This window comes from Neoarius graeffei, chromosome 20 (assembly GCF_027579695.1).
Source record: "Neoarius graeffei isolate fNeoGra1 chromosome 20, fNeoGra1.pri, whole genome shotgun sequence".
Taxonomy (NCBI): Eukaryota; Metazoa; Chordata; class Actinopteri; order Siluriformes; family Ariidae; genus Neoarius; species Neoarius graeffei.
Window position 1 is genome coordinate 21,511,458 of NC_083588.1, and position 12,854 is coordinate 21,524,311.

The following is a 12,854-nucleotide window of genomic DNA, read 5'->3' on the forward strand; positions in this document are numbered from 1 at the left end:
GTGTGTGAATAGTTGTTCATCTCTGTGTTAGTCCTGCACAGGGCAGGAATTCCACGAGGGCCATGGCCCTCATGCCCTCTCAATTTGGCCTTGTGCCCTTGGAAAAAAAAATATCTGCCGTAAGGCCACAGTGGCCTTGATGCCCTGCAGTTTTGCTGTTTTGTAGTCTGCCTCGTGACTGTCAATAGGCTTTAACATCACCTGCATCTATTGAGAAAAAAATACATCTTTTGATGACATTCTGGATTCTTATTGGGCAACTCATCAGTGGTGGATCGGACTCGAGCCTGGCATGAACCACTCTGACGTGCTATAATAACACCAATCTATCACCAGCCAACCAGGAGACTTAATCAAACGCATCCCCCGCCCACTTGTGTCCACGTCTGAGACATTGAATTTTCACAGAAGGAGGGAAGAAGTTGACTAAGACTCATCTCATTATCTCTAGCCGCTTTATCCTTCTACAGGGTCGCAGGCGAGCTGGAGCCTATCCCAGCTGACTACGGGCGAAAGGCGGGGTACACCCTGGACAAGTCGCCAGTTCATCACAGGGCTGACACATAGACACAGACAACCATTCACACTCACATTCACACCTACGGTCAATTTAGAGTCACCAGTTAACCTAACCTGCATGTCTTTGGACTGTGGGGGAAACCGGAGCACCCGGAGGAAACCCACGCGGACACGGGGAGAACATGCAAACTCCGCACAGAAAGGCCCTCGCCGGCCATGGGGCTCGAACCCAGGACCTTCTTGCTGTGAGGCGACAGCGCTAACCACTACACCACCGTGCCGCCTTGACTAAGACTGTGTGATAAATTAACAAACGAATAAGATAGGAATTTCAACATATAGGGCTTAAGTTTGTTACCGTTAAATAAGCATTGCTTGTACAGTAACGGTATGTCATTACAACATTGACCCACTTTTAACGTGCCAAGTACCGACTGTAGCCAGTAATAAATGCTAATTAGCTTGCTGTCAAGTTTTTCCTTTGTCGAGCTTTAAGCATTAAGTCACAGGGTTGTGCTCCTGCCGATTACCAAAGCCAAGAATCTGTGGCAAGATGGTGGACAGCTGGCATCAATAAAAAGAGGCCAAACATTCACCCATATGGTCCAAGAGTGAGGCCCAAAACATGCACTTCAAATCTCGCTGACTCCCCATCCCCATCTTCAAATGAGGCTAGTAGTGACTCCGATTAAGGACCCACGTGACATAGTGACACAGCTGTACACTCCATAATATTATAAGTCAAATACCCTCAATTCTAGCTTTATTAAAAAATATGAATATTACATTTTAAAATGGGTGGCATGGTGGTGTAGTGGTTAGCGCTGTCGCCTCACAGCAAGAAGGTCCGGGTTCGAGCCCCGTGGCCGGCGAGGGCCTTTCTGTGCGGAGTTTGCATGTTCTCCCCGTGTCCGCGTGGGTTTCCTCCGGGTGCTCCGGTTTCCCCCACAGTCCAAAGACATGCAGGTTAGGTTAACTGGTGACTCTAAATTGACCGTAGGTGTGAATGTGAGTGTGAATGGTTGTCTGTGTCTATGTGTCAGCCCTGTGATGACCTGGCGACTTGTCCAGGGTGTACCCCGCCTTTCGCCCGTAGTCAGCTGGGATAGGCTCCAGCTTGCCTGCGACCCTGTAGAACAGGATAAAGCGGCTAGAGATAATGAGATGAGACATTTTAAAATATTATATTTAGAGTAATTTAATTCCAATTAAATTATTCTTTTGTCAATGACCACACAATGCAGTACATTTTATTTATTTTATTTAGACACACATCAAAGCAACAAATATGTATTAACAATGATGCTGTGTTAAATACCAGATGCAAATCCAAAATAACAGCAAGACCTTGTTTTCATAAAATTATTAAAGTGGGTCTTTGCCAACAGTATATTCTTACTTTTTGCTGCAGATATTACCTTATAGTACCTTTCTATGATGCAGCAAACAGAACATGTATATTGAATTAGGAATCGATTTCCTTCCAAATACAATCACAGCATAGTTTTTACATTTTTTGCTCTGTGCTGGGCTTGCTGGGCTTGCAGCACTGGTGTCCTCATAGCAGAGGATTCCCATGGGAATGTCCACAGAGTCTCCCTCATTAAGATCCTATAGAGGGACAGAAGGAGGATATTCAGCCCATGTTTACATTAGACCGTATCAGCGGATCATCAGATTAACATTTTTAAAACGATTAGTGTGCACACAGCAACACCAATACACGATTTGCGTGCATACAGCAACACCAATACACGGATACGCTCGGCTCCGCAGGCATCCTGCGCTCCAAATCACTCCGCCCTGAACAGCGAGTGCCCTCTGGAGGGTGCGCACTCCAGCCCTGCGCAGCTCACAGAGCGTGCGAGTGAAGCACACTAGCAGTGTTTTCGGGACTGAGCCGCTATGTGTGTGATCCCAGCGCATATCACTTACCACTTGCAAGTGGAAGGATGGCAAGCCTAAAGACAATCATAAGTACACAATGGGCAGTATTTGCATCAGTATTTGCAGTATTTTCATACTTTTATACTCTTTAATGAAAGGTGATACAAGGCGGAAGTCCGCGCCGTTTTTCAGCAGTCGCGTCACATGACCAACGCCAGCGAATCAGGAAGGTGGATGTCACAGTGACGTTGTCCAATGACGACGCCAGCTAGAGCTCAGCACAGCGTATCCGTGTATCTCAATGTTTACACAGCACCAGAGCTGACACGATCTGGATTGAATACGTGGACCCTGGCGGATTCCCGTTTCCCGGTGTTTCCAGGCGGTTTAATGTAAACGGACAGTGCATCCGCGAAGAAAACGAGACAGATACGGTCTAATGTAAACTTAGCCTCAGGTTAACAGCAATTTGTCTACAATCAGCTGTGTGGTCTTTTCGATTTTCATAATTCACAGTGGTTTTATTTTAGATAATATTGTGTAAACAAGCTATTAGAGGCATTTTTTGTGTGTTCATGTATAGGTGTCTGTTGTGGTGTAGATTCCCTGTTTTGACAATAGGTTGTGTATTGGACAATGTGTTATGTGATAAAGAAATAGAGAAGGGGTTAATTACTATTCAAGTATGCTGCTGACCAGGGAGAAGCACACAGTTTTTTGAGTATTAGTGGCCTAGAGTATTAGAGTTTATTCTCCATTCAAGTTATTATTGAGATAAGTGTGTGTAGATCATTAAAGGCAATATTAGAAATACATTGGAGATGTTTGGATTCATTCTGTGGAGCTGCCACAAACTATGCGTCGACTGGAAGTGGTTTAGGTTTTTTATTTTTGCAGAAATCAAGTGATTATACAAGCCCTTTGAATTTTAGCATAATTTGCAGTATTAAGTGCAGTAATTAATTTCCTCTTGCTAACAGTGAAAGCACATTATCAAGTTAAAATCAACTTAAGTTTAATGAAACATCTTCATAAATGCTAATTATCATAACTCATCATCCTAAATAAACAAAACATAGGAGAATGGAAAAACTGAGTCAAACACCAATCAAAAAACTTTACTCACCGAACTGCTCTTAAAGAACATAGACGCATCATCTCCAAGAATGACTGGAAGTCCTCTCAGCACAAGGCATCTATTGGCTGTTGGTGCTCTGCAAAGAGATATAACACAAGAAATATATTTTACATCAGTTTATTTGTTCACATAGAGAAGTACCACAAGAGGAGGTGGGAGAATTATGCCGCTTTTCCACTACAAACACGGCTGAGCCGTGCCGTGCCGAGTCGAGCTGAGCGGGGCTGTTGGAGTTGCATTTCGACTACAACCGCGCTGAACCGTGCTGGCTGGAAGTGGGTGGACACATTGGGTGGAGTTAGCGAAAGTGGGTGGACGTCACGTGATGTCGTTAAGCAGCGCAAACAGTGACATCAGTGACAGTGGCGGAACAAGTCAGAGCCGGGCCGGGGGCGGGGCAAATGACCGGGCCCTTTATTAAAGCTTATCATAACATCATTTTAGGCTACAAAATGTCCGCAACTGCGGTGTTTACCAATTTCAACACTACCGGGTGCAACTATGTTATTTAGTACATCAAGTCCTTCAAACGAACATGTTACTCAGAAACAAAAAACATTAGGATACTGTACATGGCTCATAATAAAACATCAATAGCCTACACTGCGCACATTATTTGAAGGGCATACGAATGAGCGCTCAGAGGTTGCAACGGTGACAGGAAGAGTCAGAAATAAAAGGAGGGCGGTGCAAACCTCACTGAATGCACTGTGTTTACCAATTTCAACACTACGGGGTGCAACTATGTTATTTTGTACATTAAGTCCTTCAAACGAACATGTAACTCAGAAACAAAAAAACATTAGGCGACATACTGTACATGGCTCATAATAAAACATCAATAGCCTACTGCGCGCATTATTTGAAGGGCATACGACGAGCCTTGCGCTCCGCGAACTCGTCCACGATGCTCTGTATGTCACTGATTCAGTGAGCTTTTAAGCGGTAGTCTCACGACCCGGATAGTAAACAATAAACATGGAGGACATGGTGTCGTTAGTGTTGCTGGTCTTGGTGCTGTGGCTTGTTGTCACCGACAACGCCAACAGATGCTGGCAAGAGCGTATAGATGAGGCGAGGCGCATAAGGCTTCAGAAATTCTCGTAATTCGTAATTCTTCTTCTTCCGGGTTTGCGGTGTTTACAGATCCCAGCGCGCTCGCGGGGCGTGTGTGGGCATGTGAGGACACTCCTCCTCACCAATCAGTGCACAGGGGAGTGTCTGCTCACACCCCCAACCTCACTCGGCACGGTTTGGCTCGCTTCAGCCCCACTCCAAAACGGTGCGAGTTTTAGGGGCTAAGCAGGGCTGAAACGAGCTGAGTCGTGCTGGTTTTTGGTAGTCGAAACGCGAGCCATGTCGGGCTGAAGTGAGCTGAAGCGAGCTGAAGTGAGCTGAAAAAGGGTAGTGGAAAAGGGCCATTTGTTTTTGTAATATGTATGAACTAACCATCAATATCATTGCAAGAAAAAACAGAAATATCAACCCACCATTGTCTGTTGTACCAGGTCAGTTAACTGCTTGCCTATCCAACCTGTCTTCCTCTTGTAGATTTCCATCAAGCTTGGACACAAACCATCAAGAACACCAAAGAACTCTTCTTTAAGATTTCTACCAACAACCCTGTTAAACTCCAAGTACACCTGAAAAATATGAAATAGAGTTACTTATAACACTAATAAGCCTCTCTGCACATGTTGTCCAATAATGTACAAAAAAAGACAATAAATTTATCGAATAATTTGAATTTTGCACTACTGTTGCAAAACTGTATGTAGAAAACACACAAGTACAATTGCAATTGTCCAATGCTCAAAATTTACCTAAGTCATCCTCAAAATTACACACATTCAAATGTACATGTTTCAAACTAGAAATGTTCCAGCAGTTTCTAATACTTGAATAGAGAAAACAACTCTCCTCATTCAGGCAGAAATGATCCTCTTTACAGCAGGCAAATGTCCTTTAAAAGCATCCAAATTTGCTAAAAACAGAAAAATGCAAGCATATTGTCCAAGAAGCATGCAAAGTGCAAAGATCTTAAATTACTCTGTGTAAATTAGAAAATGGCGCAACTTCCTCTGTAGCCATCAATGGACAAGCACAGACTTGTCTTGAGTTTTGAGCCAATCACAACAGGGCAGCACTGTGGCCTGAGGTAAAACATGATAGTTTAAGTTTGTTTAAATTACAAAAATGAATACACCCAATGACTGTCTCATATACTCATACTGTTTAAGTAATGCAATAAAACTAATCTTTAAAAGTGGTATTTACTCAAACTGTTTGCATAGAATGAACTTTCGGGTTAACAGTGTAATAGTGTTGCAGTGTTCTGCAAATTTGCAATTTAATATTTCAGATCTTGAGACATGAAAGTGCTATTTTAAAAAATAAAAGGTCAGAAATGTTTTCTTTGTCGTCTATTTAGTTCATTTTATTTCCTCAATAATTTTCCTTGATTGAGAAATTGGTCTGGGCTCTTATGGGTTAATCAGTAGCCTGCATGCTAGTATATGTTCCATTTACAGTCAAACATTTTGATGTACTCCAGGCTCAATTTTGATTAATCAAAAATCTGCATAGTAGTACAGTCTGAAGATGCTCTTGCACATTCGGTGTCAATTGAACAAAAATTATGGGAGGATATAGGTTTAATAAGTTTTACAATTTTTGAAGTGAGTGATGGATTGATAAGTTTAGATGTGTTCAATATTTTCTTATCTTCAGACATAATAGTGTAGGAGATGTTTCTTTACCTGCTTGATAGTTTCGACTGAGACTCCAATCTTCCTAAGAGTCATTAGTCCTTAAATTAAATTCATTATAGACGTGAACTTAAAATCATTGTTTTATTTTATGGCCTTGGTGCCCTGGCTTTTGGCCTTCATGCCCTCAAAAAATTGACAGCACAAAAGGCCAAGTGGCCTTGCCCCGAAAATGACGAAATTCCAGGCCTGGTCCTGCAATAGATTGGTGACCTGCCCAGGGTGTACCCCATCTCTCACATAAAGTCAGCTGGGATTGGCTCCAGCTTCCCCTGCAGCCCTGATAGATAAGCGGTAAAGGTGATGGATGGATAATTCCTTAGTCATTTTTTTTCTACTTCTGAGATGGGATTTTACCTGTTTACCTGCTATACCTCAAGTGCCCTTGACTGTTTGGTTATTTGAACCAATTTGTGTGTGTGTGTGTGTGTATGAGTGTTTAGTCTACGTCTAGTTCATATCTAGAGTGTTTATCCTGTTTATATTGTCTGTTTGAGTGTTTAGTCTGTGTGTAGTTCTTATCTAGTGTTTACACTGTTTATATTGTCTGAGTGTTTAGTCTGTCTTGTTTTATCTAGTGTTTATACTGTTTATTTATACTGTTTATATTGTTTGTCTGAGTGTTTAGTCTATATCTAGTTCCTATCTAGAGTGTTTATACTGTTTATATTGTTGTTTGTTTTTTTCAATTATTCTATTTTTATTTATTGCATTGCCTGTTTGCACCGTGGGTCAGAGAGGACTGAAATTTCATCTGTGCTGTATGTCGAGCATGTATAGCATATTTGACAATAAAGTTGACTTGACTTGATTAGATTTACATGGGGATGTGAGGTAATGCCATCACTTGAAGGTACTACTCAGTGCTACTCTGATCAACCATGTCTAATTTCAGTCAGCTCTAAAATTTAAGGGCATACTGTAATGTTATGTTTGCACCCTCCAGCATGATAGTGATTGTATTACTTTTAAATGATCAAATGATGAGTAATTTTATCACAGAACAAGAGGTTATTATTGATATTGCTGATGATACTGATGATGCCTTTCTTAGGGATGTTGCCTAAATGCAAAACTAAATTATTGTTAATGTTACAGTTAAGGATAAACAATCATTTGGTCTTCATTGTCACAAATCACTGAAAATCAGTGATCTTTTTTTTTTGCACATTTTTAACAAGGTGAATTGATATTTCAGTGGTTTAAAAACATACTTAATTTACTGTTTTACGTATTTAAATATAATTAATTCACAGTTATTTAATTATATTTAGTCTGGACAAAGCATGTGGCCATATGTATGTCCAGCTACTCAAGATGAATAAAATGTATATTACATGGACACAAGTGTTTTACTGGGAAATACGTCACTCACATTTTTCATACGAGCTACATCCGGGACATGGAGAACCAAAACCATGACACATTTCTTATACATACAGGACACTTTTTCCATGGAATAAAAACATGTATTCTGTTCCCTTCTAGCAGGTTTCATTCATTTGGTTTGATAGCATGCAATATTATCATATCGCTTATCCTACATGTATTATGCCACTCTACCCAATGGAGAATGAGCGTGCAATATTGTTACGATATTGCATGTTGTCAAGACAACACAATGTCACATGTCGGAGCGCAAATATCCAATGAGAAACTTTCCTGCTGCGCATGCGCACAACCATTTTTGTGTTCGCAGGGAAATAGAAAGACACATTGAACACCTGAAAGGCTACCAAAACTTCATTAGATATTCTTCACGCATATTTACAAGAGAAAAACATACCAATAGACATTGAAAAACTGGAAAAGAGACACGTCGGAGACGTAATACTTCTGTGCTACCAAGCAACTGTGACAATTTGTCAATAAACATGGCTACCAGGTTTGCTTCATTAAATATGGAAGATTTTGAGAGAATTTTGGCTGCCAGGTTGCGCCGTTGTGTGTAGTTGTCGATGTTGATTTTAAAAGTAACTAAGTAAATTGCATAGGGAATTGAATACTTAAGCTTGAGTGAAAAATACTGTGCCAAGCATGCATGGAAGAAGACTCTGGAGACAGAAATCTTAGTTTCTCGGTCGTTAGCCTGTGCTAACTTGCTCTTGATACAATTGATTTATTAGCATTTGCTAACACTACTGATGAAAGCTACACCGGCTGTAGGTGACTTCACTGCCGCGCTGATGAATGCTACACTGAATGGAAGGTGACGTCACTGCTGCACTGACAGTACTAACTTGCAGATAAGCTAGAACTGGCCTTTGAGAATGTTGATATGAAGAGAGTGTATGTATAATAATAATATTGGCTGGCTTTTTTCTTGTTCTATCAGATATATTCCATTCAGCTAGCATGATATTGAACTTGTCTTCAACTCATTCAATATCATGCTAGCTGAATGGAATATATCTGATATACCGCTCAAAGCCAGCCAATAGTATTCATATATGTCACTCATGAGGAAATCGATGAATTGTTTTGGTAAATTTGGGTATGTTTTGTCAGTGAATGTGTCTATATAATAAAAATAAAATCACATGTTGGCTTGGGGCAGCATGGTGGTGTAGTGGTTAGCACGGTCACCTCGCAGCAAGAAGGTCCTGGGTTCAAGCCCAGCAGCCGACGAGGGCCTTCTGTGTGGAGTTTGCAGGTTCTCCCCATGTCTGTGTGGGTTTCTTCTGGGTGCTCCAGTTTCCCCCCACAGTCCAAAGACATGCAGCTTAGGTTAATTGGTGGCTCTAAATTGACCGTAAGTGTGAATGGTTGCGTGTCTCTATGTGACTTGTCCAGGGTGTACCCTGCCTCTCACCCATAATCAGCTGGGATAGGCTCCAGCTTGCCTGTGACCCTGTACAGGATAAGTGGCTACAGATAATGGATGTTGGCTTGAAGATAAGAAGTTTATCTTCTCATGTTGAAAAACTAGCTTTTTTCATATGAAATACGTCGTGGATCTGAGTGACATATTTTCTGATATTTCGCTCTGGTGATGTCACTTCCAGTGTTTTCGCGCTGAGGAGTGCCTGGCCATCAAGTGGGTTGTCCTCACCCTCTGATACTACCTGCTGGGGCACCCTTTCACCCTCTGTTTGGACCACGCGCCCCTTCAGTGGCTTCACCGCATGAAGGATGCCAATGCGCGGATCACCTGGAGGTGATCTGCGCAATGGCTGGAGGTATCTCACCCTCCAGCCATTTAAATTCGAGGTGGTCCACAGGCCAGGGGCACAGATAGTGGTGGCAGACTTCCTATCCCGTTGGGGGGGTGTCCACTGCAGGCCGGACAGCTCCCCAGCCTGAGTTGGGCGGTTGGGGTATGTGGCAGTGGGGGCATGGCCAAGTGTTAGTTTGTGAACGGAGGGTGGGGTCAGGAAAGGTGAGTGGCAAAGTCAGTAAACAATCCTGACCAGAACATGTGTGTGTGCCCGCCCATCTGTCTGTATGTGTAAGCTTAGTGAAGCTGAAAATTAGCAAAATCCAAAAAATAAAGTTGTGTGTGAACATCATCTCCTGCCTGCCACACTTCAGTATTCCACCCACATCAGGGACTTACAGATAGTTACAGCATTCTGTTGCTAAATGATCACACCGAGGTGCTCCCTGACTGCCAAGATTTATTAGCTTGGTCCTGCGCTTCCTTTCCTTCGCAACATAACTTTTTTGTCTCACTTTCTGTTACTCAGAGATGTATAAAGTACTGGAGTAGAGGAGTGGAGTAGAAGTACAAGTACTATATCAAAAAAGTGACTTGAGTAGAAGTTGAAGTGTTCTTTAAACACTATATTTAAGTGGAAGTACTAAAGTATTCAAAATGTTTTATACTTAAGTATTGCAAGTAGAAGTATTTTAAAAATTACTACTCAAGTACTGAAAGTAAAAGTACAAGTATTGTGTATATTAAAGAAAGCAGTCAAAAGTTTGAATATCATATTGTTTATATTATTTCAAACATTTAAAGTTAAGGGCACAATTTCTTTGGCTGAAGCAGCAGTACAAGGACATAAAAGGCCATACAAGTGTTTTATGAAAAAAAAAAACCCACTTAAAACATCTCAAAGGCTAGGTATTCCAAGAATACGGCTAAGTGACAAACCTGGGTAAGTTAAGCCTAATGGTAAACCTTATAATAGAACAGCCTGGAAGCATCCTTCTCACAAAGCCAAAGGGCTCTTCCATCATCAGGTTAACCACTACCTCCAGGTTAACTTACTCAGGTTTCTCTCTTAATCAACTACTTGCAATAGCCCCCAGTAGGCCACATACAAGTATTTATGTAAAAACATGTGAGTAGAGCACCTTACAACACTGAGCTCTTTGTAAACACACAAATCAACTATCTGCTGCCCCCTTGCTTATTCCCTTCTTAAACTAGTGCATACAGTAAAGCAGTCTTTTTTTGGAAGATAGACATTTTTTCAACCTTAACTTGTCAGGACAACTAAAACATCTCAAAAGGCCAGAGGGGTATTCCAAGAATACGGCTAAGTGACAAACCTGGGCAAGTTAAGCCTAATGGTAAACCTTATAATAGAACAGCCTGGAAGCATCATTCTCACAAAGCCAAAGGGCTCTTCCATCAACAGGTTAACCACTGCCTCCAGGTTAACTTACTCAGGTTTGTCTCTTAATCAACTACTTGGAATACCCCCCAGTAGGCCACATACAAGTATTTCTCATGTAAAAACACACGAGTAGAGCGCCTTACAACACCTGAGCTCTTTGTAAACGATAACAGATCCCCCCACAGCATCCCTCCCTTCTCTTCCCTGCTTGTGCTTTTTTTCCCTTCCACAGTGTATTCCTGTCTTAAACTGGTATGCATAAAGCAGTCAGTTGGGGAGTTAGAAATCTTTTGTTTAATCTCAAAAGTAGTTGGTTTTCAAAATTGGAGTCATTCAGTCTCGCTCTTCCTTGGCTAAAGACTAATCCTGCAATACTAAAAAGCCTCTCGCAGGCTGCTGATGCTGGAAGGGGTGTGTTTAACCTAACAGACATCTTACACACAGCTGGAAAAGACTTGAGCAAGTCCATGTTATCTGCTGAACAGAACAAGTACGCATCTAGCTGTTTGGCGCTGTTTTGTGCCTTTGAACCCCTCATGCCAGAAAAAAAGTCATCTTCATCAGATGAGCTCGACCTGTTGACCTCACCAGACTGCAACGAGAAGTCTTCAATGTGTTGTTTGATATAGTCCATTCCTAAAATATAAGAGTACATTATAGACAATAATAGTTTCAACCAGTCATGACAGTAACCACAGATTTAAAGGGCTGATGACACGAACATGACTCTATGCAATTTCTTAAATAAACTATACAACATGGCAAACGTTAGATTTCTGTTATAATTACGTGAAAAGAAGCTGTTGTTACGCGAATATCCAACTTTTAATTGCACAGCGCAAGAAAACTGGGGGGGCGGCACGGTGGTGTAGTGGTTAGCGCTGTCGCCTCACAGCAAGAAGGTTCTCCCCGTGTCCGCGTGGGTTTCCTCTGGGTGCTCCGGTTTCCCCCACAGTCCAAAGACATGCAGGTTAGGTTAACTGGTGACTCTAAATTGACTGTAGGTGTGAATGGTTGTCTGTGTCGATGTGTTAGCCCTGTGATGACCTGGCGACTTGTCCAGGGTGTACCCCGCCTTTCGCCCGTAGTCAGCTGGGATAGGCTCCAGCTTGCCTGCGACCCTGTAGAAGGATAAAGCGGCTAGAGATAATGAGATGAGATAAGAAGAAAACTGGGTCCGTGGCTCGCGGCCATGTTGTGACGTCAGCGGGAGAACACGCTGCGGTTCACTGGCTGTTCTACTCATAGTCATCCTATGGTTCTACTCTGGTTCTACTCAATGGAAATGGCGCATGAAAACGCCGGTGAACTCTCTAGTGCTAGCTCTTCCTCTTCTGGGAGTCTAGAATTGTGTTGATCTCTTCCGAATAGAATCTATGATAGCCTACCCTCTTTACCCTTTGCCTCTCGTTGCTAGGCGGCAGTTACATGAAAGCCGCAAGCTTTCACAAGCAAATACATGACTGATATCACGCTGACTTTATGATTACATTTATGATTATCATGTAGAATCTATAGCTCTACGTACCTTTATCTTATGTCGTTTCACAACACATGTTCTGACAGGAGGACTGTCTTTGGATCCGGCATAGCTACTAGTAGACCCCCTCCGGAATACTAGCAGTGTTGCCAGATTGGGATTTTTCCCGCCCAGTTGAGCGGTTTCAAGTGCATTTTGGTGGGTTTTGAACATATTTTGGGCTGGAAAATGTCAGCAGTATCTGTTGCCAGATACTGCTGACATTTTCCAGCCCAAAATATGTTCAAAACCCACCAAAATGCACTTGAAACCGCTCAACTGGGCGGGAAAAATCCCAATCTGGCAACACTGTGTAGACACTGCTGATGGTAGCAAAACACATTTGTGCTGAACTGAACACCCAAGAGATTCTTTTAAGCTGGGAAGGGTGTCAAAACAATCCAAATCGAAGTGTTCAGAGCACAGGACGGATGTTGGTGAGGGCTCCCACTTGTCAC

The 12,854-nt window shown here is 42.2% G+C and overlaps 1 long non-coding RNA gene across 3 annotated transcripts; it reads right to left on the reverse strand.

The window, feature by feature from the left end:
- Window positions 1-1,819: 1,819 nt before the first annotated feature.
- Window positions 1,820-5,628, reverse strand: LOC132869207 (uncharacterized). 3 transcript variants are annotated; one of them, XR_009650919.1, is made up of 4 exons: window positions 5,594-5,628; window positions 5,035-5,187; window positions 3,533-3,620; window positions 1,820-2,130 (listed from the first exon to the last, which is right to left on the reverse strand). It is a non-coding gene; the product is annotated as an uncharacterized LOC132869207 (long non-coding RNA). The 3 variants fall into 3 exon arrangements; XR_009650918.1 differs by having other exon boundaries at window positions 5,368-5,617; XR_009650917.1 differs by having other exon boundaries at window positions 5,035-5,613.
- Window positions 5,629-12,854: the final 7,226 nt, after the last annotated feature.